Below are 21,564 nucleotides of genomic sequence, written 5' to 3'. Positions count from 1 at the left end.
GAACCAACAATTGGGAGGGAAATCATTTTCTACTCAGAATGGGGGTTAGGGGAGTAAGGAGCCCTTAGGACTAGCAGGCCAGGCTGCCCATTGCCCCCACCCTCCACCCCCTTACTTATTCCTCTATATCTAGAGCCCTGAACCCTTGCAGTTAAGCCTATGGAAACGAAGCCCTGAGTGAGACAAACTTCTGCAGGTCTCTCAGTCCAAAGCTCCCAGTGGGGAACTACAGGAGGCCTTCCAGAGAGAGAAGCTACCGCTGAGATAAAGCTGTGGGTGCCCTCCTCCCACCATGTCCCAGGCCCTGTTACTAATGGGCAGGAGATGGGGACACTTGGAGGCAAGCTAAGAGCATCCCTCTGGCAGCTGATTTTCCTCTGGAGAACCTCTTATGCTTTGCCAAAGCAGAACCCTGGTCTGATGGAGCTGGGCTGGTCCTTTGAACTTGAACTCCTGATGGGGAATGACCTCTCAGGGAGCAGGGATGGTGCCTCATGCTGTCTCACTCTCCCTCACTTCCACCCCTCACAGGCCACAAGGAGGACGAATTCCCTAATAGCCAGTTAAGCCATTATAACAACCCTTTGCACTGCCAGAGCTGCACAAAGGGTTCATATTGCAACTGAGAACCAGATCCCTAGTTGCCAAACTGCATATTGCCCCAACTCAAATCATACAAAGCAAGCATATCAATCATTCAATACCTCATCTATGCTCTGCTCTTCAGTTCCTCTCAGCATCAGTTGCCTCCCTTGCACTCTACTCAACCGTGGTCCCGAGGCCCGCCGGGGATATCAGTTGGCGGCTCCTCCATGGGGCCGTGAGCATGGGCGTGTACTTGGCGCGGTTTACCCCCATCCCAGACACCTGCCCCTTCTGCGGCGTGAGGGAGACCCTGGTGCATGTTTACTTAGCGTGCGCCAGGTTGCAGCCCCTATACCAGCTCCTCACCAATATCCTGTTACATTTCTGGCTGCACTTTTCCCCTAATCTCCTCTATGCACTCCCTATCCGTGGCCTCACAAAGTCACGGGACCTCCTGGTCAACCTCCTCCTTGCCCTGGCTAAAATGGCCATCTACGCGACCAGGGAGAGGAGGTTGGCCAATGCAACTGTGGGGCTTGGTTCCGATCGTCTGTCCGTTCACGCATCCGGGCAGAGTTCCTCTGGGCGGCGTCCACTGGCTCCCTTGATGCCTTCGAGGAGCAGTGGGCGCTTTCCGGGGTTCTCTGCTCGGTGTCCCCGTCAGGCTCCCTTCTTATGACCCTCTGACCGCACTCCTGTCCCTGTTCTTTTATTAGTTGTCCCCCGAAATTAGTGGGTTTCCTGAGGTCCTGTAGATCCTCCCCTTAGGCTGGGGGGGGGGATCCTTTAGCATTGGGCGGGCTTCCGCCCGCCCAGTTCCCAGAAACCCAATAGATACACCCAACCAAAAAAAAACAAAAACAACAGAGTAAGTGAGGCGTGGTGTCAGATTGCCAGTGGGAGCTTGGAGACAAGTTTATCTGTCAGAGTCCACTGCAGGCTCAAGAACAGAGAGGAGTAAGATGTATGTACTCCAATCCCCTTTCTGTAAGTATAGGATCCATTGGAACCATTTCCCCTACTCCTTTGCCCTCTCCCCAATGCACAGGGTACAGAAGGTTTGAACAAGAGGAAAAATGTCTTTAAAAAATGCTTTGGGGACATAATCCATGTAGCAAAACAATGGATTCTTTCCCTTAGCAAAGCACAGGCTCCACTCTTCCTTCTGTCTTGTCGCACAGCTTCAGACTTTTTGTTCTGTAGCAAAAGCTCTCCATTCAAGCGCATGGCATTTTCTGGGCACTATATCTTCAGTATATTCTTTTCAGCAGGGTAAATTTTTTTTATATAGTCACTTGAATAATCAGCAGGCAGTGTTAAAATACACCATTGTACACTGACATTGCTAAACCACAGGAAGCAGCAGAGGATGAAGGGGAAAGGCTGCATTTCTTACTGGCCTTGTTTTTCTCTCTTTTCTTTGAGAGCTAACTCTTTATTTCCTGCATACAAGTATCTCATACAGTTAAAGCCAGCCCTGGTTGTCTATAGCCAGCTCTTGTTCCTGCCCCTAACAGTACAGAACCACAGCATGGGGGTTGTGAAGCCTAGTAGCAATCTAGCACTGGGTTTTTAAGAACATCCCAACAGGGAGTTGTTTGCACAACAACCCTCTGTGCCCCAAACCTGGATGAAAAGTGCTTTGGTATATTTTTGGGTACAGAGTCAGACCCTTGATGCTTTGCAATTGCCAACACACAAAAACACGCTACATGGCTTACCAGGCAATTAGCCTGCATGGTAGCTTCAGGTCCTGAGCTTTCAGATTTGGTATGTATTCTATAAATAATTTAATGAGCCATCAGAAATATGGGAGGGAGAGACAGAGCCATGTTTGAAGGAAGGGAGTTCTCTAGTCACAGCTGTAACCATTTACTTTTGTTACACATAGCTGTATTCTTTTTTAAGTGCTCAGCCTTTTTAATGCTAATCCAAGATTATTGTCTCTCTCTGCCAGCCAGCCATATGTGACCCCTGTTCTTTATAAACATTACAAACTGTGCAAGAAGATTATGTGGATACAGGCAACATCTTTGCCTTCCTGTAAAGCTAAATTTTACTAGTAAGCCAATACCAATGGCTTCAGTATTTTCCTGTCTCCTTTCTGCCTTTACAAGCTCAGCGAGGTAATATCTTTCACTGGACCAACTTCTCTTGGGCCTGGTCTTTACTACACGGTTAGGCTGATGCAAGGCAGCTTTCCAGCTGTGAATGTGTCTACAGTTAAATTTTGTTCCCACCGATGTAACTGCCCTGCTATATCAACTTAATAACACCACCTCCCAGAGCGACGTAGAGTCAGGGCCAATGAAGTCAGGTCGACAGTGTGTCAGTTTAGACACTGCGTTACTTACCTCAACTCTTATTGGCCTCCAGTCCTACAGTGCCCCACACAGACCGCTCTGGTCACCATTATGAACTCCACTGCCCAGGGGTCAGGTGGACAGCCGCCCCTCCCCTTTAAAGCCCTGCAAATTCCTGCTTGCCCCGCTTGGTGAGCACACCTCGCAGATCTCCACTGTTGCATGCAACCTCCCAGCCGACCATGCTGCAGACGCACTCCTGCCTAGAGCACAGGATATATTGGATCTCCTGGGTCTGTGGGGAGAAGAGGCTGTGCAGGCATAGCTCTGATCCAGCCGTAGAAATGTCAATATCTATGAGCAAACTGCTGGGAACATGGAGGAGGAGGGCTACAACAGGGACCTCCAGCAGTGCGATGTGAAAGCCAATGAGCTGTGGTGTACCAGAATGCAAGGGAGGCCAACAATCCATCTGGTGTGGAGTCACAGACCTGCCGCTTTTACAAAGAGCTGCATTATGTCATCCTCGATCCCCAAAAGCCCTGTGGATACTTTGAAGGAGCATGAGTCACAGGCCCCCACCGTGAATAGTGAGGAGCTGGATGAGGAAAAGGAGGAGGAAACGGGGAACAGGTGATGGGGGGATCCAGCAGTGCAACGAACCAGGACCTGTTTTTGATTCCACCACAGTCCAGCCAGTCCTGACAGCTGAGTCTGATGCAGGGGAAGAAACCTCTGGTCAGTTTGCATTTTGCTTTGAAATTACAGGGATGGAACCCCCAAAGTAGTGGACACATCTGTTGATTTACTCTTTTTTACCTGGCCTAGAAGAGATAGTGAAACAACCAAGAGAGACCAAGAGATCTGCTTCTCATTCCCCCTGTAGAGTTAGGCGGGGGGTGGGGGTGTCACATGGAGCAGTTTGTTTACGTGGGATGTCCAATAGAGATTACAATGAAACTTTCCTGGAGGTATCTGCAATCCTCTCCCAAAGATTTCTTATTTCTTCTGCTATGGTAGGACACTTTCACACACCACTTAATGATTACTTCAGCAGGCACCATTTCAGTGTACACAGGCTAGCAGCATACTGGCCCGGGCGACATCAGGATGCCAGCAGCAGCTGTGCTTTCTCTGCCTCTGTTGCCCTCAGGAATGAGATATCAGCTAAAATCACCACTGCCTGTGGAAAACCATGCCAGTATTCAGTTCCATTGCCCTACACAAATATACTCAGGCCTGTGAGTTATTTCCCCCTTATTTCCCCAATCCTCCCCCCCCCCCCCCCGAGGGCCATACTCATCATGGCCGGTGCTGTGATTGAAATAATGCTATATCAATCCCTAGGAGCAGTGCGAATGTAGGGCTTGCAACTCTTGGGAATCAAGGGGAGTGAGTTCAGTTTCCTAAGTTTTGACTTACATCATGATTACCCTGACAATGGTACCTCTGTGTGTTGTATCTGCAGCTGCTGGTATTGTGGCCTTCAGGGTCTCCCCCTCCGCACTTACAGAATGCTTGAGCCAGATGATGAGGAGAAAGAAGAGGACTCAGGATGACATGTTCCAGGAAATAGTGCAAGCTTGTGCTGCATCAGAGAACAAGACCAGGGCCTGGAGGATAATCCTTGCAGACAGCATGGAGAAGGAAAGAGTGGATAAGAGAAAGACTGGGGAGTACAAGCAGGAAAAGGAGAGGGAGATGCACTAGGACATAATGGAGCTTCTCAGGCAGCAAACAGAGATGCGGTGGACTTAGACTTGCAGGTTCACAATCCCGTGCTCACTTCCCTCTGCAACCCATAGACAGACAACTCAGTGTCAGGATCTCCCTATACCCCCCCCGACTCAACATTCCACATGGCAGCAATGATCACTGCACTACCCCTACCACTCCACCCCAGAGGACATTAAAGACAATCACAGCTGCACATACACTGACCTGTGAAACACACAGCTGGTGTATGTGTACCTGAAATGGAAATGACTGTTCTTTCCCCTTCATAAGTTCTGTTCCCTTAATTTATTAAGTTCCATTTTTTTTGTCTAGTTCATGTTACAGAATAATTTTTTTTTGGAACATAATTCATCTTTATTAGTTCACAGCATATGCTCACTGGTGATGAGCAGATTTGACAGCGATCAATTTCTTGTTGCTGCACTGTGTCACAGAATCCATAACATCATCCACAAACAATACTAATAGATGCATTGACAATGTTAGATTCCTACATATACAGCTACTACAAGAATCATACCAGGCTGCAAATGTCAGCATTTCAACATTCCCAATGGTAATCCGTGTCAGGAAAGAAAGTCTCTTCTTGCAGCTTTCTGAACAGTCCTATATTCTTAAACATGTGCACGTCATGCACCTTCCCTGATGTTGGTAAAGTGTCCTGGATGATCCACCAGTGCTTGCATTACTATAGAAAAACAGCCCTTTCTGTTGATGTACTCTGCGGCAAGATGGTATGGTGCTAATATAGGGATATGTGTGCCATCTATCGCCCTAATGGAGTTTGAGAATCCTATTATTGCAAAACCATCCACAATGTCCTGCACATTGCCCAGAATGACAGTCCTGCTTATCAGGAGGCAATTAATGGCCTTGCAGACTTGCGTGACAATGGCTCCTGCGGTGCATTTCCCAACTCCAAATTGATTCCCAGCTGACCAGCACAAATCTGGCATTGCAAGTTTCCACAGTGCCCATTCCCACTCACGTCTCAACTGTCAGTGCGACTCTCATTTTGATGTTGCTGTGCTGGAGGACTGGGGCGAGCTCAGCGCGCAAATCCAGGAATGTGGCCTTGTGCATCCGAAAGTTCTGCAGCCACTGCTTGTCATCCCAAACCTGCATGACAATGCAATCCCACCGGTTAGTGCTTGTTTCTCAGGCCTAGAACTGGTGCGCCACCATCTTTAGCTGCACCGTGAATGCCGTCAACCACCTTGAATTGTTTCTGTGTCCCCCAGCAATCTAACCACCAAGGAACCATCATGTTCCCCACAGCTCCTCTTGCAGCTCTGCAAATACTGCAGGATCAGGCACTCCATGCTCGCGACACTCATCACAATAGTGCAGAGCCAAGCAGGATCCATGGTTCTGTCAGAGATGCTAGACAGCAAGGACGAATGTGCAGGTTTACAGGGAATTCAAAAAGAGATGTGAAATATTATGGGATGCAGATGGAATTATGGGACGGAGAACATGGCATAATGGGAAGTTGAACCCATGCTCCCAGTCACCCCTGTGCAACCTTTTTGGCCCCCTCAGGCATTGCAAAAACTTCCCAAAACACCCTGTGCTGTATGGTGGTGAGTTGCACAGTGGGATACCTACTCATGGCGCACTTCACTCTGCATCAGTATAAGCTCGCCGAGTGAGGATGCGCACCACTGACACAAGGAGTGTACTGTGCACATGCACATGTGATGTAATAACTATGGCAGTTGTATGCCAATGTAACTTAGGTCAACATAATTTTGTAAAGTAGATATGGCCTTGGTGACAGAGACAAGCTTTCAAGCTGCTACACTGAGCTCTTCCTCAGTTCCAGAAAAGGTACTCAAAGTGTCACTAAATCAAACAGATAGTTTAGCATAAGCTGTTAGACACATTCTAAGGGACCATTCAAGGTGAAGTGGCCCATTAACACCCCTGCAGTTTTAGAACAAAAAGGGGGGCTAGTGGGTTACAGATTGTTGTAATAAATCCAGTGTTGTCTGCTTTTACAGTAAAGCCCAGGCTTTGAGCTCCACACAGCAGAAGTTTAGAAGTAAGAGCCTCTTCAAGCAACAGCGGGTCTAGTGGAGGGGGTTCCAACCAACCCTTAATTTCAGGTTTCCTCTTCCTCCCATGTTATTTCTTCCCCTCCTCACATTAGTTACAGCTGCTCCAAGTTAATGCAACCACCAAGAGGCGTGGTAACTTAGCTTGAGGCCACTTGACCACTCCTCACAGGCCTAGTGAAAGTATAGTACAACCTTCACCCTCCCTCGTTCCTGCCCCTCTTGTAAGAAGATGCCCTCATGTTGTCCTTGAGCTATCTTGATTTGCTACATTGCTGATAAGAGCATTATGGTCCATTGCGGCACCACTAGGCTGCTATTATGAAAATAAAGTTACGGGTGACCAAAGGAAGCCATGGTGACATTCCTAGTCCAGACAGAGTTAGGAGTTTTCAATGTTCCTATAAAGCAAACTGGTCTAGAAAAATACTAGACCTGGATGCATGTGCGCACACAAGGGCCTGCTTGCATGAAGCGTATGGGGGAGGGATAGCTCAGTGGTTTGAGCATTGGCCTGCTAAACCCAGGGTTGTGAGTTCAATCCTTGAGGGGGCCACTTAGGAACCTGGGGCAAAAATTGGTCCTGCTAGTGAAGACAGGGGGCTGGACTTGATGACCTTTCAAGGTCCCTTCCAGTTCTAGGAGATTGGTATATCTCCAATTATTACCTATTACCTAAGTGCTGAACACAATCAGCATTTTATTACAGCAGTGGGAGTTGAGGATGCTCAGCATTTCAAGGGAGGCACTTGGCAGCAAGCGGAATCCATCCCAATGACAATGTGGTACCAAAACGTAGTGGAGAAATGAGAGCCAATGGGGAGCTCCATGTTAACCCAGTGATGCCTTCAACCAGTTCCTGAATTACACTAAATCCATACAGGCATTACATTGAAATCCAAACAAGACACTCCACATGGGGAGTTTAATATTCTGATGTAGGCAAGGCCTTGACAGACTTTTGGCAAACACCGGGAAATGGAAGATATGGAATTAAGCAACCACACTGATCCTACTCCTGCAGTAGTTCAGAGCTGGCTACCAATTAACAACAAATTAACGTTAATCTCCATGGCCCTGATTCAACACAAACCTTAATATTATGCTTAACTTTAAGCATGCCAATAGTCCTATTGAAGTTAAATCACATGCTTAAGTGCTTTGCTGAATCACTGTCTATTTGGTTATTTGATAGAATGCCCCAATCATACCCCCACATGGTACTTCTGGTGCTGGCATCTGTATTCCTCTTACAAACACTGTACCAAATGGCAACCCCTTTCTAGTTCCCAGGTGGTGACAATAACATTAGTAGATTTGTAATCCAAACTGGGTGAAGATCAAAAACAAGAAGAAGAAAAAAGATGACATTTTGGAAAAATGAGGGAAGTCCAGTGAGATAATTCAGTGGGAGAAAGGACACAAAAGGGAAATGAACAATGGTAACAGAGAAATTACTGCATTCCCAGAGTTGCATGTCACCTAGTAATAAATACAGTAGGAGGAGATAAAGGCCACTGTCAAACAGGGAATTACAGGAAATAATCAAAAAGGCATGAGACAGAAGAGTAGCATGGGAAGTAGAGCGAATAAAGCTATGAGAAAGCACAATGGGCATAAGGCAGGCTGAGGTAAAGGATGAACGAAAGATTGTACAAGGAGTAAAGACACAAGAATTTTTCAAGTATATAAGAAGCAAAAGGTCAGCAGGGCATCTAGAGATCACCAGGATTATTTAGTGACAGAAGAAAAAGAAGAAAATTGAAATGAATTCTTTGCTGGAGTGTTCACAAGAAAGAATGAAGGAGTGCGACTGGAGACAGAATGACATTTTCTATGAGAAGGGGACTCAGGAACTCAGGGTCATAGCAGAGCAGGGAATAAAGAAATTACAGTGACTGAAGCTGGAAAAGGCACAAATAGGTGCCCTCGCAGAATAATAAAGGAGGCAATGGGGACTTCTAAACAGTGATATTTAAAATGTTCTGTTAGAAACTGGAGCAGGAGAGAAGTTAGTTCCTATACCTTCATCCATTGCATTCTTGTTTGCTCAGCATGGGCAGAAGACTTTACACCCTTCCAGTTTGGGGCACTCTGGAGACTGAAATAGCCCCAGAGAGACTTAGCTTGGGGGCTGCTCTGTGTTACATCAACATCCCTGATTCTGCAAAAAAGACTCAGACCATAAGCCAGAACACGCATGTCCACTACAGTTCCCAACTCTGACTCCACCTCCAAATGACAAAACTTGCTGGGGACTAAATTAAGCAGCAGAATTTCTCCCCACATTCACAAGTCAGGAAGGGATTTCTGGAAGATCTAAGGTACATTAAAACACCTGTAAGTTTATTTGGAGTAACAGGAAATATGGTGCATTGGAAAAACTGACGAAAGGACACTAAGGCCTGGTCTACACTAGGACTTTAATTCGAATTTAGCAGCGTTAATTCGAACTAACCGCTCAACCGTCTACACTAGGAAGCCATTTAATTCGAACTAGAGGGCTCTTTAGTTCGAATTTGGTACTCCACCCCGACAGGTGGAGTAACGCTAAATTCGACATGGCTAGCTCGAATTAGGCTAGGTGTGGATGCAAATCGAACTTAGTAGCTCCGGGAGCTATCCCACACTGCACCACTCTGTTGACGCTCTGGACAGCAGTCCGAGGTTCGATGCTCTGAGCAGCCACACAGGAAACGACCCGGGAAAATTTGAATTCCTTTTCCTGTCTGGACAGTTAGAATCTCATTTCGCGGTTGGACATCGGGGCGAGCTCAGCAGCACCGGCAGCGATGCAGTGCTCTCCAGCAGAGGAGTTCATGTAATCTCTGAATAGAAAGAGGGACCCGGCATAGACTGACCGGGAACTCTTGGATCTGATCGGTGTGTGGGGCGAGGAGTCTGTGCTTTCGGAGCTGCGCTCCAACAAACGGAATGCAAAGACCTACGAGAAGGTCTCCAAAGCCATGATCCAGACAGATGATACAGCCGTCATGCAACGGACCCCAGACAAGGCTGGTGAAAACCAAGGACCCCAGACAAGGCTACCAAAAAATCAAAGCGGCAAACAGACGCTACGGAGCCTGCCACCACTGCCCCACCAGTGACCGTGGACTCTGACGATGGGACAGTGTCGACGGCCAGTTCCTCGGTGATGTTCGCGTACGGGGAAGATGAGGAAGGGTTTGTGGAGGACGAGGCAGGCGAGAGCGCTTACAACGCTGGTTTCCCCGACAGCCAGGATCTATTCATCACCGTCACGGAGATCCCCCAACAACCCTCCCCGGCCATTAACCCGGACCCTGAATCAGGGGAAGGAGCAGTCGGTAAGTGCTTTAACCATGTTAACTTTTATTCTTAATATAACAGGAATCTTAACTGTGTGAAAAGGAGGACTCTCTAGATATGGGGATAGAACAGAAATCATCCTTGGAGATCTCCACGAAGCTCTCCTTGCATTAATCGAAAAGCATCAGCAGGAGGTTCCTGAGGAGAGCTGCCTTATTGGGTGCTCCGTGGTAGCACACTTTTCCGCGCGAGGCTTTCATGAGGTACTCAGGGAGCACTGCCTCCCCGAGCACGGCTGCATCGGGCCCTGGTTCGTGCTAGCTTTCACGCAGCATGCGCTCTCTATCTCCTTCAGTGACCCTCCTCAGGGTGATTTCGCTCGGAGAATCCTGCATCTAATTAGATTAATTACTGTAATTTTACGCCTGGTCCAAAGTATTTTTAAAAAATCTACGGACAGACGGCATAGCACAGACTCAGCACGCAGCTGCGTGACGAGCGTAATGGAAAGCCAAAGAATATAATGGACGCTCATGGAGGGAGGGGGGACTGAGGACGCAAGGTATCCCACAGTTCCTGCTGTCTCTGAAAAGTATTTGCATTCTTGGATGAGCTCCAAATGCTTCTAGGGTCAAACACAGTGTCTGCGGTGGGTCAGGGCATAGTTCAGCAATTTGCGCACACACCCCACACACCACTAGAAGTGAAAACAATCCTCTGTTGACTCTTTTACATGTCACCTTATCTTTACTGAATGCTGCAGATAGACGCGATGGTGCAGCACTCAACACCAACATCCTTGCTCCCCCCACGCTATGGATGGCTGATGGTACAAAATGATGGAAATCCATCCTCATCATCAGCCTATTGGCACATGGGGCAGTGCAAAAGGGCTGGTAACCATGCCGACTAGCATCAGTAAGGTCGATCAAGGGCGCCTGTCCCTAATTTTTGATGGCAGATGGTGCAATATGGCTGGTAACCGTCCTCATCATTGCAACAGGGGGCTGAGCTCCATCAGCCCCCACCCTTCATTGTAAATAAAAGATTCAATTGCCCCTGGACTAGCAGAGGGATGATGGGCTCCTTCATCCACACTCCTTAATGTCCTGCCTGGACTATCATTGCAGCTGGAGGCTTCCTTCCACTCATTTCTCACAAACAAGTCACTGTGTCTTATTCCTGCATTCTTTATTACTTCATCACACAAGTGTTGGGACAATGGTATGGTAGCCCAGGAAGGCTGGGGTAAGAACGGAATGAACAGGTGGTGTTGTTGCAGGAGCACCCCCTGTGAATAGCATACAGATCATAATTTCTGCAGGATCTGACACAGAGCAGCTGTGCTCTCTGGTTCTATGATACAGTGGTTATCTAAGCCCTAGACGCTGAAACAGGGCTAGGACTGTGGCCATGTGGGACGCCACCAGTTGGCGGGATGGTCCTCGGATTAGCCAGTCGTCGAGATAGGGGTAGACATGTATCCGACGACGGCGGATGGCCGCGGCCACCACTGCCATGCACTTGGTGAATACCCTCGGCGCTGTAGAGAGGCCGAAGGGCAGCACTGCGAACTGGTAGTGTACATTGTTGACAACGAAGCGCAGGTAGCGCCGATGCGGAGGGTAAATGGAGACATGAAAATACGCGTCCTTCATGTCGAGGGCGGCAAACCAGTCTCCCGGATCCAGGGAGGGAATGATAGTCCCCAGGGTCACCATGCGAAACTTGAGCTTGACCAGGTATTTGTTGAGCTCTCGGAGGTCTAGTATGGGTCGTAGGCCTCCCTTCGCCTTGGGGATTAAGAAATATCGGGAGTAAAATCCTCTGCCTCGCATGTCGCTCGGCACCTCCTCTATAGCACCCAATCTCAGTAGAGACTCGACCTCTTGCAGGAGGACTTGCTCGTGAGAGGGGTCCCTGAAGAGGGACGGGGTGGGAGGGTGGGAGGGAGGGGGCGAAACAAACTGGAGATGGTAACCAGACTCTACCGTGCGTAGCACCCAGCTGTCTGATGTAATCTGGGACCACGCCGGGAGGAAGTGGGAAAGACGATTGAAAAAGAACGGGGAAGGATCCGGAGGAGAGACTGATGGGCCGTCCTCGGGCGTCCCATCAAAACGCCTGCTTCGGGCCTTGGGGGCCCTTGGAAGGCGCCTGGGATTGGTTACGGCGATTGCCCGATGGGCGACGACGATTCAGTCTGCCCTTGCGTGCATTGTCCTGCCGAGACCTGGCCTGGTTGAACGGCCGAAAGGGCTGCTGCCTGAAGGGCCTCCGTTGTGTCGCAGGCGTATGCATGCCTAGCGTACGGATGGCAATGTGCCCATCCTTAAGGGTCTGTATCCTGGAGTCCGTTTTCTCCGAGAATAAGCCCTTCGTATCAAAAGGCAAGTCTTGCAGAGTATACTGGACCTCTGGCGGCAAGGTGGACGATTGTAGCCAGGAGATCCTTCTCATTGTCACCCCCGATGCTAAGGTCCTGGCTCCGGAGTCAGCAGAGTCCAGTGAGCCCTGAATAGAGGACCTGGTAGCTTTCTTGCCCTCTTCCAGCAAAGCTGAGAATTCCTGCCTGGAGGATGTTGGAACCAACTCCGTAAATTTAGAGAGGGCTACAAAGTTATCGTACGCATAGCGGGCCAGAAGAACCAACTGGTTCGCTATGCGTAATTGGAGGCCGCCAGCCGAATATATCTTCCGGCCCAACAGGTCCATCCTGCGTGCGTCTTTAGATTTAGGAGCAGGCGCAGGTTGTCCATTCCGCTCCCTGTCATTCACAGACTGCACCACTAGGGAGTCCGGGGCCGGGTGGGTGTATAGGTACTCGTACCCAGTCGGGGGTACCGAGTACTTCCGCTCCACCCCACGGGCAGTGGGAGGGATGGACGCTGGGGACTGCCAGAGCGTGGTGGCATTTCTCTGGATGGTCCTAACAAATGGTAGGGCCACTCGCATGGGGGCCTCCGTTCCGACCACATTCGTGATCGGGTCCTCGTCCTCAATGACCTCCGCTACCGGGAGGTTAACAGCTTGTGCTACCCTGCGCAGGAGGTCCTAATGGGCACGCAAGTCAATGGGTGGTGGATCGGATGACGAGGATCCTGCCACCGCCTCGTCTGGCGAGGAGGACGAGGAATGGGCCTGACCAAGGGGAAGTGACTGAGGCTCGTCCATGGGGTGCGCAGCCGTCGCCTCCCCGGGATGCTCCGTCTGCACCGGCGGCGGTGGAACCTCAACCGGAGGTGATGGAGGGGGCCTGCTGACAGTGGCTTCCGGCACCCCTTGGACCGAAGTCCCCTGTCGCGGGAGGAAGGGGGCACCCTGAGTCTCGTGGGCGGCCCAGGGGGTCCAGAAACCCCATTGCTGGGGACCCGGGTCTTGACCTTGCGGGTCCGCGCGGTAGTCTGCGCCGGCGTCGTCGTGAGAAGCGACCGACGGCTGCCGGGAAGGCCACGGGGGGGCAGAGGCGCTCAAAGACTGCGCCGTCGATGCCACTAGTCTGTCCGTGGACGGTGCCGGGTACCGGTGCCGATCGTCGCGGTGCCGGGAGCGGGAGCGGGACCTGCGACCGCGAGAGTAGCGGGAGGTTGACCGCGATCTCGATCGTCTTCGATGGGAGCGGCTTCGAGACCGGCGTCGGGAGTGGTGCCGGGAGCCGGACCTCCCTCGGTGCCGACGGTCCGGAGAGCGGGACCGGGACCTGGAACGCCTCCGGGAGTACGACCGGTACCGCGATGGCGAGCGGTACCGGGACTGCGACCGGCGCCGAGAAGGAGAGCGGTACCGGGATGGTGACCGGTGCCGTGACCTAGAACGGCGGGAAGGTGACCGTCTCCGGGATCGGGACCGGGAGCGGGACCTGGATCGCCTTCTATCCCGTGAGTCAGGGGTGGCCGGTCGTACCATGGCCGGTTTGCCCACTGACAGAACGGCCCGCACCGGCGGTGCCGGGGGCCGGAGGCTCGGTGCCTCTGTGAGCTCTATGAGCTCCCTCGCCGTCAAGAACGTCTCGGGCGTGGACGGGAGAGGCAGCTCTACCACGGCTTGCACCGGGGAGCGCGGAGGTACCGGACTCGACGGCCCAGCCGGTGCCGGAGTCGACGGTACCGCGCACGGTCTGTGCGCTGTCTTGGACGGTGCCGAAGGCGCCGCTGCTGGCTGCTGGACCACTGGTCTCGCTGGAGCAGTCTCTACAGCCTTGGGCTTAGGCTTCCGTTTCCCCGATGGTGAATGGGAACGGTGCCGGGGCTTCGGTGCCTGCTGCTTCTTAACAGTCTCGGTACCGGACCGGCCGGGGACCGCTGGCGCACTCCGCACCGAGGACGACGCCGGAGCCGGAGGAGTCGGCACCGCAGGGGTAAGCGCCGACTCCATAAGGAGCTGCCGCAACCTAATGTCCCGCTCCTTTTTAGTCCACGGCTTGAAGGACCTGCAAATGAGGCACTTGTCAGGTCGATGTCCCTCGCCGAGACACCGAAGGCAGGCGTCGCGGGGGTCCCCAACGGGCATAGGCCGCTGGCAAGCCGCACAGGGCTTGAATCCCGGTGTCTTGGGCATACGCCCGCACCGGACGGGAAAAGAGGGGCTAAGCCCCCCTAATTCCCCTTAATCTAACTACTAACTACTGAATTAACTCAATTTAACAACTAACTATATACACTAAATACAAACTAGAACCAAGGTGAGCTAGGTACGTGGAGGACTACAAGCACTCCACAGTTCCAACTGCCGTCACGGGCGGGAAGAAGGAACTGAGGAGCGGACGGGCCGGCTGGGGTATATAACTAGTGCTATAGCGGCGCCACTCCAGGGGGCGCCCAGCCTGCCCGCCGGTGTTGCTAGGCTAAAAATGTTCCGAAGAGCCGTGCACGCGCGGCGCGCACACCTACATGGAATGCATAGGAGCAATCACTCGAAGAAGAAACAGTGGTTATCTAGTACACTTGCCTATATTCTAGGCAGGACTGATTCTATTTTTAGATACCAAAAAGGAGGGATTGACTCAGGGAGTCATTCCCAATTTTTGCTTTTGCGCCCCTGGCTGCTCGGCCAGGGGCACTTATGACAGCACCAAATGGGGCAGTGCAAAAGGACAGGTAACCATGCCCATCTTATTACCACCTTATTACCAATTTATGGTATGGTAGATGGTACAATATGGCTGGTAACCATCTCTGCTGTCATGCAAAAGCAAAAGCATGCTGCTGTGTAGCGCTGCTGGCCCGCCTCTGTCAGCGGCATCTAGTACACATACGGTGACATACACAAAAGGCAAAACAGTGTCCATGGTTGCCACGCTATGGCGTATGCCAGGGCAATTCTGGGAAAATGGGCTTGAAATGATTGTCTGCCGTTGCTTTCCCGGAGGAAGGAATGACTGGCGACATTTACCCAGAATCCACCGCGAAAATGATTTCTGCCCCAGCAGGCACAGGGGTCTCAACCCAGAATTCACAGAGACAGCCTAGACTCAGTTAATTGCTCGCAAAAATGTATCTTTGCAAGGAATTCACTCCCTGTTTCCCATCTCACAGCTTCCACTGTCTCCAGACCTGCCACAGCATCCCCCTCGCAGAGGCTGGCGAAGATTAGGCGGCGAAAGAAAAAGACAAGGGACAAGATGTTTGAGGAACGTATGGGCTGCTACCTAGCAGAGGCGGACCAGCAGAGCCAGTGGAGGGAGACCGTCTCTCTGTGCCAGCGCTCGCACAGCGAACGGGAGGAGAGGTGGCGTGAGGAAGACAAGCAGGCGACTGAAACAATGCTTGGACTAGTGAGGGAGCAAACGGACACGCTCAGGCGCCTTGTGGATGTTCTGCAGGACCGCAGGAGGACAGAGCCCCCCTGCAGTGTATCTGCAACCGCCGTCCCCCGCCACAAAGTCCCATACCCCCCTCACCGAAAATAATCAGGAGGAGGGGCGGCCGGGGACATGAATACTGTCACTGCACCACAGCACAGTGCTCAAGTACCCAAAAGCTCTCATACCCTACAGTTGCCGAAGTCCTTCACTTCCAGACTCACAGTAGTCCCAATCCCAGTCCCATCCCCTAACTGTCTACTTAATTAATAAAAATGATTTGCTGTTAATTACTGTTTCCGTTATGTTTTTTCAAAGAAGACTGTGTTCGAATGGGGGGCGTGGGGAAGGGGGTGGTTAATTGCATAGGACAGTCACCTTTCCCAGGGTACAGACACGGGGGCAGGATCAGCAGCGGGTCACACACACGGTGCAGTCAGTAGGCAACCTGGTCGGTTTTTGGAGGTGGTTTCCAGGATCTGTGTGGGCGGGGGAGATGTGACTTTGCAGCGGGGGAGGGCGGTTACAGATCTTATACAGCGGTCCTTGTCCTGGACCGCTGAGTCACGCAGCTGAGGAATCTGTATCTGTCCTCCTCCACCACAAGGTCACATATCCGCCCGCACACAGAATTCCATAAAGAGGGATGGCAGGCTCCGTTGAAAGAAGCCTTCCGGCACTGCGGACCACTCTAGGAGCAGGAGCCTGTCATTCCTTGAGTTTAGAGGCGGTCTTTACATCACCGCACACCCTAGCCAGCACAGCCTGCGTCCCAGTTTCAACCCTTTCACGAAAAGTCATGAATAAAGAAACCTTTGTTAAGTAATAATGGGACATGTATTTTATTTTTACACGTGTGCTGGAAGTGGGGGTAACGGGGTGAACGGGGTATGTAACCGAAGAGGAGAGTCAACGGTAACTGGGTAAAGAAACAGGGGCAGGTTCAGCTTCTCTGTAAAGAAACTGAACAGTCACAGGTCACGCTGCTCGCTGCTCGCTGGTATTTGAAGAGTTCCTTGTCGCTGTCCCAGGCGCCTGTATAGGGCTTCATGAGCAAGTGCATTAGCGGGCAGGCTGGGTCCCCGAGGATGACTATAGGCATCTGCACATCCACAACAGTTATTTCGTGGTCCGGGAAGAAACTACCTTCCTGCAGGCGTCTGAGCAGCCCACAGTTCCTGAAAACACACGCATCATGAACCTTGCCCGGCCACCCGACGTTGATGTTTGTAAAACGTCCCCTATGGTCCCCCAGTGCTTGCAGCACCATTGAAAAGTAGCCCAATTTCTCAGCAGCTGACTGTGGAAGACGTGGACGATAAAGTGCGAGGAGGAGAAAACGGCGATGATCGCAGCGGGCTCCGTGCTTGCAGTGCTGTGGCGTCCGCGCTGTCACTGACCAGAAAAGTGCACGAACAGATTGCCCGCAGGCGCTTTCACGGAGGGAGGGAGGGAGGTTGTGATTGACGGTTCAATGACGACACTTACCCAAAACCACCCTCGACACATTTCTCCCCCCAGCAGGCATTGGGGGCTCTACCCAGCATTCCAATGGGCAGTGGGGAGTGCGGGAACTGTGGGATAGCTTCCCACAGTGCACCGCTTCAAAAGTCGACGCTGGCCCCGTGAATGTGGACTCAGAAATTCGAATTAGTGTATTTAGTATGGATACACAAATTCGACTTCATAAGGTCGAATCCACAAATTCGAACTAAGTTGATTCGAAATAGTCTTGTAGTGTAGACAAGGCCTTAGAGTTTGTCTACCTTGCAACTAGGACAGTATGTGTAGGCATATCCAAATGAGCCTTGACTGAGCTAGCTCACTAAAGACAGCACTGTAGCCATGGTGGCATGGGCAGCAACATAGGCGAACCACCTGAATATTTAACTAGGATCCTGGCGGGATTGTACTCAGGCAGCTAGCCCATGCCACCAGCCAGTGTGGCCATGGTTATACTGCTCTTTAGTTGAGCCAGCTCAAACAAAGCTAACTCAGATATGCTTACACGTACTGCAACTGCACCTCTTGATTGCAGTATAGACATACCCTTACAGCATGTCTACACTACAAAATTAAGTTGACTTAACTTACGTTGGCATACAGCCGCTACAGTAATTACATTACTTGTGCGTGTCTATACTTTGCTCCTTATATCGGCAGTACACATCCTCAACAGGAGTGCTTGTACTGACTGTACTGTCAGTGTGGGGCATTGTTTTGTGGGGTGGCTTCTGAAAGCTAGCAACAATCGATATAAGCAATGCAGTGTCAACACTGACACTGTGTTGACCTAACTACATCAACATTGACTCTTCGCCTCTCCTAGAGGTAGAGTTATTAAGTCAGTATAGCAGGGCAGTTACGTGGTGGGGAACAACATTTTGGTGTAGACAACAACATAGTCAGGTCGACATAAGCTGCCTTGCATTGACCTAATTCTGCAATGTAGACCAGGCCTTAGTAGCAGAGGCTGCTCAAGACAATCTGCTGCCCTAGGAAAAACGTTAGTGTGCTACCCCTTTCCTGTCCTCTAGAATGGAGGCTACCAACTGGGAGGTCAGGAGGTGGGGGGTGCGCTTCAGACTTTCTGGGGGAGGGGTGCATTAAGTTTCTGATAGTTTGGTGGTTATGGTACAAATGGGGGGCCAAGAGCCAGGTTGCAGCGCTACTCACTTGTGTTTGGCCCGGCTGCCCCTTCATCACGATGAGGGGAGCAGAAGGACCAAATCTGAGAGAGTGACATTGCAACCTGGTGTGCAGTCACAGAGCCACTCAGGTTTGTCCCAGCCTCCCCTGTCGCACTAGGCAGCTTCCTGGTTTGACCATAATTAAGGAGTTACAAAAAGAAAGTCACGGCTAGCAAGCTAGAGAAAAGAAATAAAATCGTCTATAGGGAAATGCTGTGGGTAGAGGTTTCCTGAACTTTATAAGCAAACTTCCCCCATCACTACACCCCCTTTTAAAAAGGAAAATCCCTCACTTTAGGAGCTGGATATTCTAAATTTTAAGGGTGCACAACCCAAAAGTGTGGAAAACAAATATATACAAATGGTCAGCTCCTGCCTCCTCCCACCACAGTGCTTATGAAATGACATGCCTTCGGAATGGCTATTAGCAAAGAGTGTGCTTGTAATGGATTACACCTGCACCCGCTTTCTAGACAACAAACAGTGTCAACAATATGCGTTTTCTGGGCTGCAAACTGCTCTGAACTAAGCAAGGAATGTGCTTGGTGGAATAGGAGAATTAGGGGGAGGGGGGAATGTCAGCGTTTTGCCTCTGCTAAATGTCGTACTTCATTCAGATGTAGAAAACAACACACATGGAGCAAAGGTAAAGATCAATATATTCCAGCAGCTCGCAGCATACTGAAGAATTAAAAGAAAAAAAAAAGAGTAAAAATGCCAATGTTTTCCCCTCCAATTGTTTTTATTTAATGGGGTATCTTTCTCTCAGTCGTTTCTCCATGTTTGCTATTAGAATACAAGGTGACCTTTCTATGCTTAATTAACCGAACAAAACACACGGAACATTAATGCCATAAATGCCCCTTGTGCATTCTACTGCATTTGCAGATGTTTGAAATAATCCATCCTAATTTCTTTTTTCCTCAGTTTAGGGTGAATGTGGTCCGATACAAAAAAGGGAACCGAAACAGAAGAGTGAGAGAATTAATATACGTTGACAAATGTACAGTGTAAGTATGTGCATGCCGCAGAATGTTTCCTAATGGGCTTTTGCTGATGAGTCCAGAATGGGCGCTTGATATTAATGCTTTCCTTCTATCGCAGTTTTCTTGCAAGGAACTCAAAAACACTTTACAAACGTTAATTCATGTTCTACATACCTTAGAGCTAAAGAGGAATTATACCAATTTTACAGAAGAATAAACTGAGATTCAGAGGAGTTGGATGACTTGTTCAAGGCCACACAACTCAATGAAAGAGGCAAAAATAGAACACAAGAATATTAACTCCCAATGTCCTGTTACAACTTCCAATCCACACACTTCAACCCTGGACCTTGCCTACAGAAGACTCTTAGAATTGCCCACCACTCTAACTCCATCAGCTGTAGCAATGACTGGAGCTGTCATGCTGACTGACTGCTGGCATTTTAATCACCATGTCATCCAGCTCTATTCAGACTACGTGTAGATGACACAGTGGTTGAAATGCTGCTGGTCTGTCTACATTAGCAATCCCGCAGCTACTACCACAGGTAACGAATACTAATGTATCAATGGCACATTAAAGAAAAATCTAGTCTAGAAGAGCACAAGAGATAAAGCAACTATAATAAACATCTACTCTTTGGACAAACTAAACTGTGGCAAACAAAATGTTAAAATCAGCTGTGTTCATGAGGAGGCATGAGCCAATTAGACTGCTTGATTGTCTGACATTCCTAACACTATAATTTTGCACACAAGGTGCCTCATGCATGAATGAAGATGGTGTTTTGAGGCTTTGCTATTTATCAGAATTTTGCATATTTCTGGTTGAAACAAACAAGCAATGTTAATTTCACTAACATTGTTTTATTTCTATCATATATGCTCAGGGCACCTAATAAATTAAATTACTGTTTCTTTATCTAGTTATTCTTTGATCATTTAATTGTTTTATAATAAACATATGTTGTGACCTGAATGAATTTCTATTTGAATTCCAAGATTTCTCATTTGCAGTTTAGGTACCAAAAGAGAACAGTTCAGCTTCATTTCACAGTCCTCTAGCCTGATGCCCAAATGGACATGGAGGCAATTCAGATCATTCAAATGGAGACACCCCAGGGTGCCGTATACATTTAGAGAGAGGAACAATTGAGAAATAAGAGGAATATTTAATACAGCAGAAAAATGTCCCTTAGGCAAGGAGAGTTCACCAGCCACTAGAGAGGTTCCTGGGATCTATACTTTATACCACAGCCAGTCCATGCAAATGGGCAAAATATAGTTATTTTTCTGCTTTTTACTGTGCAGGTGGACTTCCTTATGCACACTGCTTAATCAGTTAAGATTGTAGTATCTAGGGGCTGTGATTATACATGTAATTAAGATACATATAGCTTATCCTGACTTTCACTAAAATAATACTTTGCATTCACTTAGCATCCCCTGTTGAAATGTCTGACACTTCTGGAAGGTATGCGGATATTGTTAACTTATTTTACAGATAGGGCAATCTAGGTTATGGCTAAGATTTTAAAATTTCTGGTGCCCAACTCCAGATACCATGGGCCCAATTAAGAGGTGCTCAGCACCAATTCCAAACATAGACAAGGGGACCCATGCTTACTTAAAAGACATTGGACACTCCATAATTAATGGGGATTTTTGAAACTCTTGGCCCTAGTGACTTACCCAAGGTCACAGAGGTGTTGAGGTCACAGCTGAGAATGGAACCCACTTCACTTGAATCCCAGCCATTGGGCCTGATATTATTGCCATCAAAGTCAATGATCCTTGCATGAAATACAATGATCAATTATTCAGGACTGACTAGAATATCATGCCCAGTATGGACACTTGCCTCTTCCAAGCATGATCCTCGTATTATGTATGGGTTACCCTCACACTTTTACAGATATGTGGTGATAGCCCTTTAGCCTTTCATCATAATTAAAAATTAAGGCTTAGTATTCTTTGTTATCCTATGTTGCACCCACTCTAAGGCAAAAATCCTTTCTTCAGCACTATTAGTAGTACTGGTCCCTTTCCCAAAGGGCATACATTTTTTCTTAAACATAGTAAGGATTTTACCGGGGTGGGGTAGTGGTTTCATTTCAA

The 21,564-nt window shown here is 49.4% G+C and overlaps 2 long non-coding RNA genes across 4 annotated transcripts in view; one reads left to right on the top strand and one right to left on the bottom strand.

Annotated features, from left to right (window-relative positions):
• The window catches only part of LOC123344201, a 221,491-nt gene that overhangs the window by 68,065 nt on the left and 131,862 nt on the right, over positions 1-21,564 (bottom strand). The gene's annotated exons all lie outside the window — the stretch shown is intronic.
• On the top strand, positions 6,607-19,772 carry LOC123344202. The gene is made up of 3 exons (XR_006572486.1): positions 6,607-6,669; positions 19,388-19,470; positions 19,565-19,772. It is a non-coding gene; the product is annotated as an uncharacterized LOC123344202 (long non-coding RNA).

Source organism: Mauremys mutica, chromosome 11 (assembly GCF_020497125.1).
Source record: "Mauremys mutica isolate MM-2020 ecotype Southern chromosome 11, ASM2049712v1, whole genome shotgun sequence".
In the NCBI taxonomy this organism is placed as follows: domain Eukaryota; kingdom Metazoa; phylum Chordata; order Testudines; family Geoemydidae; genus Mauremys; species Mauremys mutica.
This window is presented reverse-complemented; position numbering and strand designations above follow the sequence as displayed.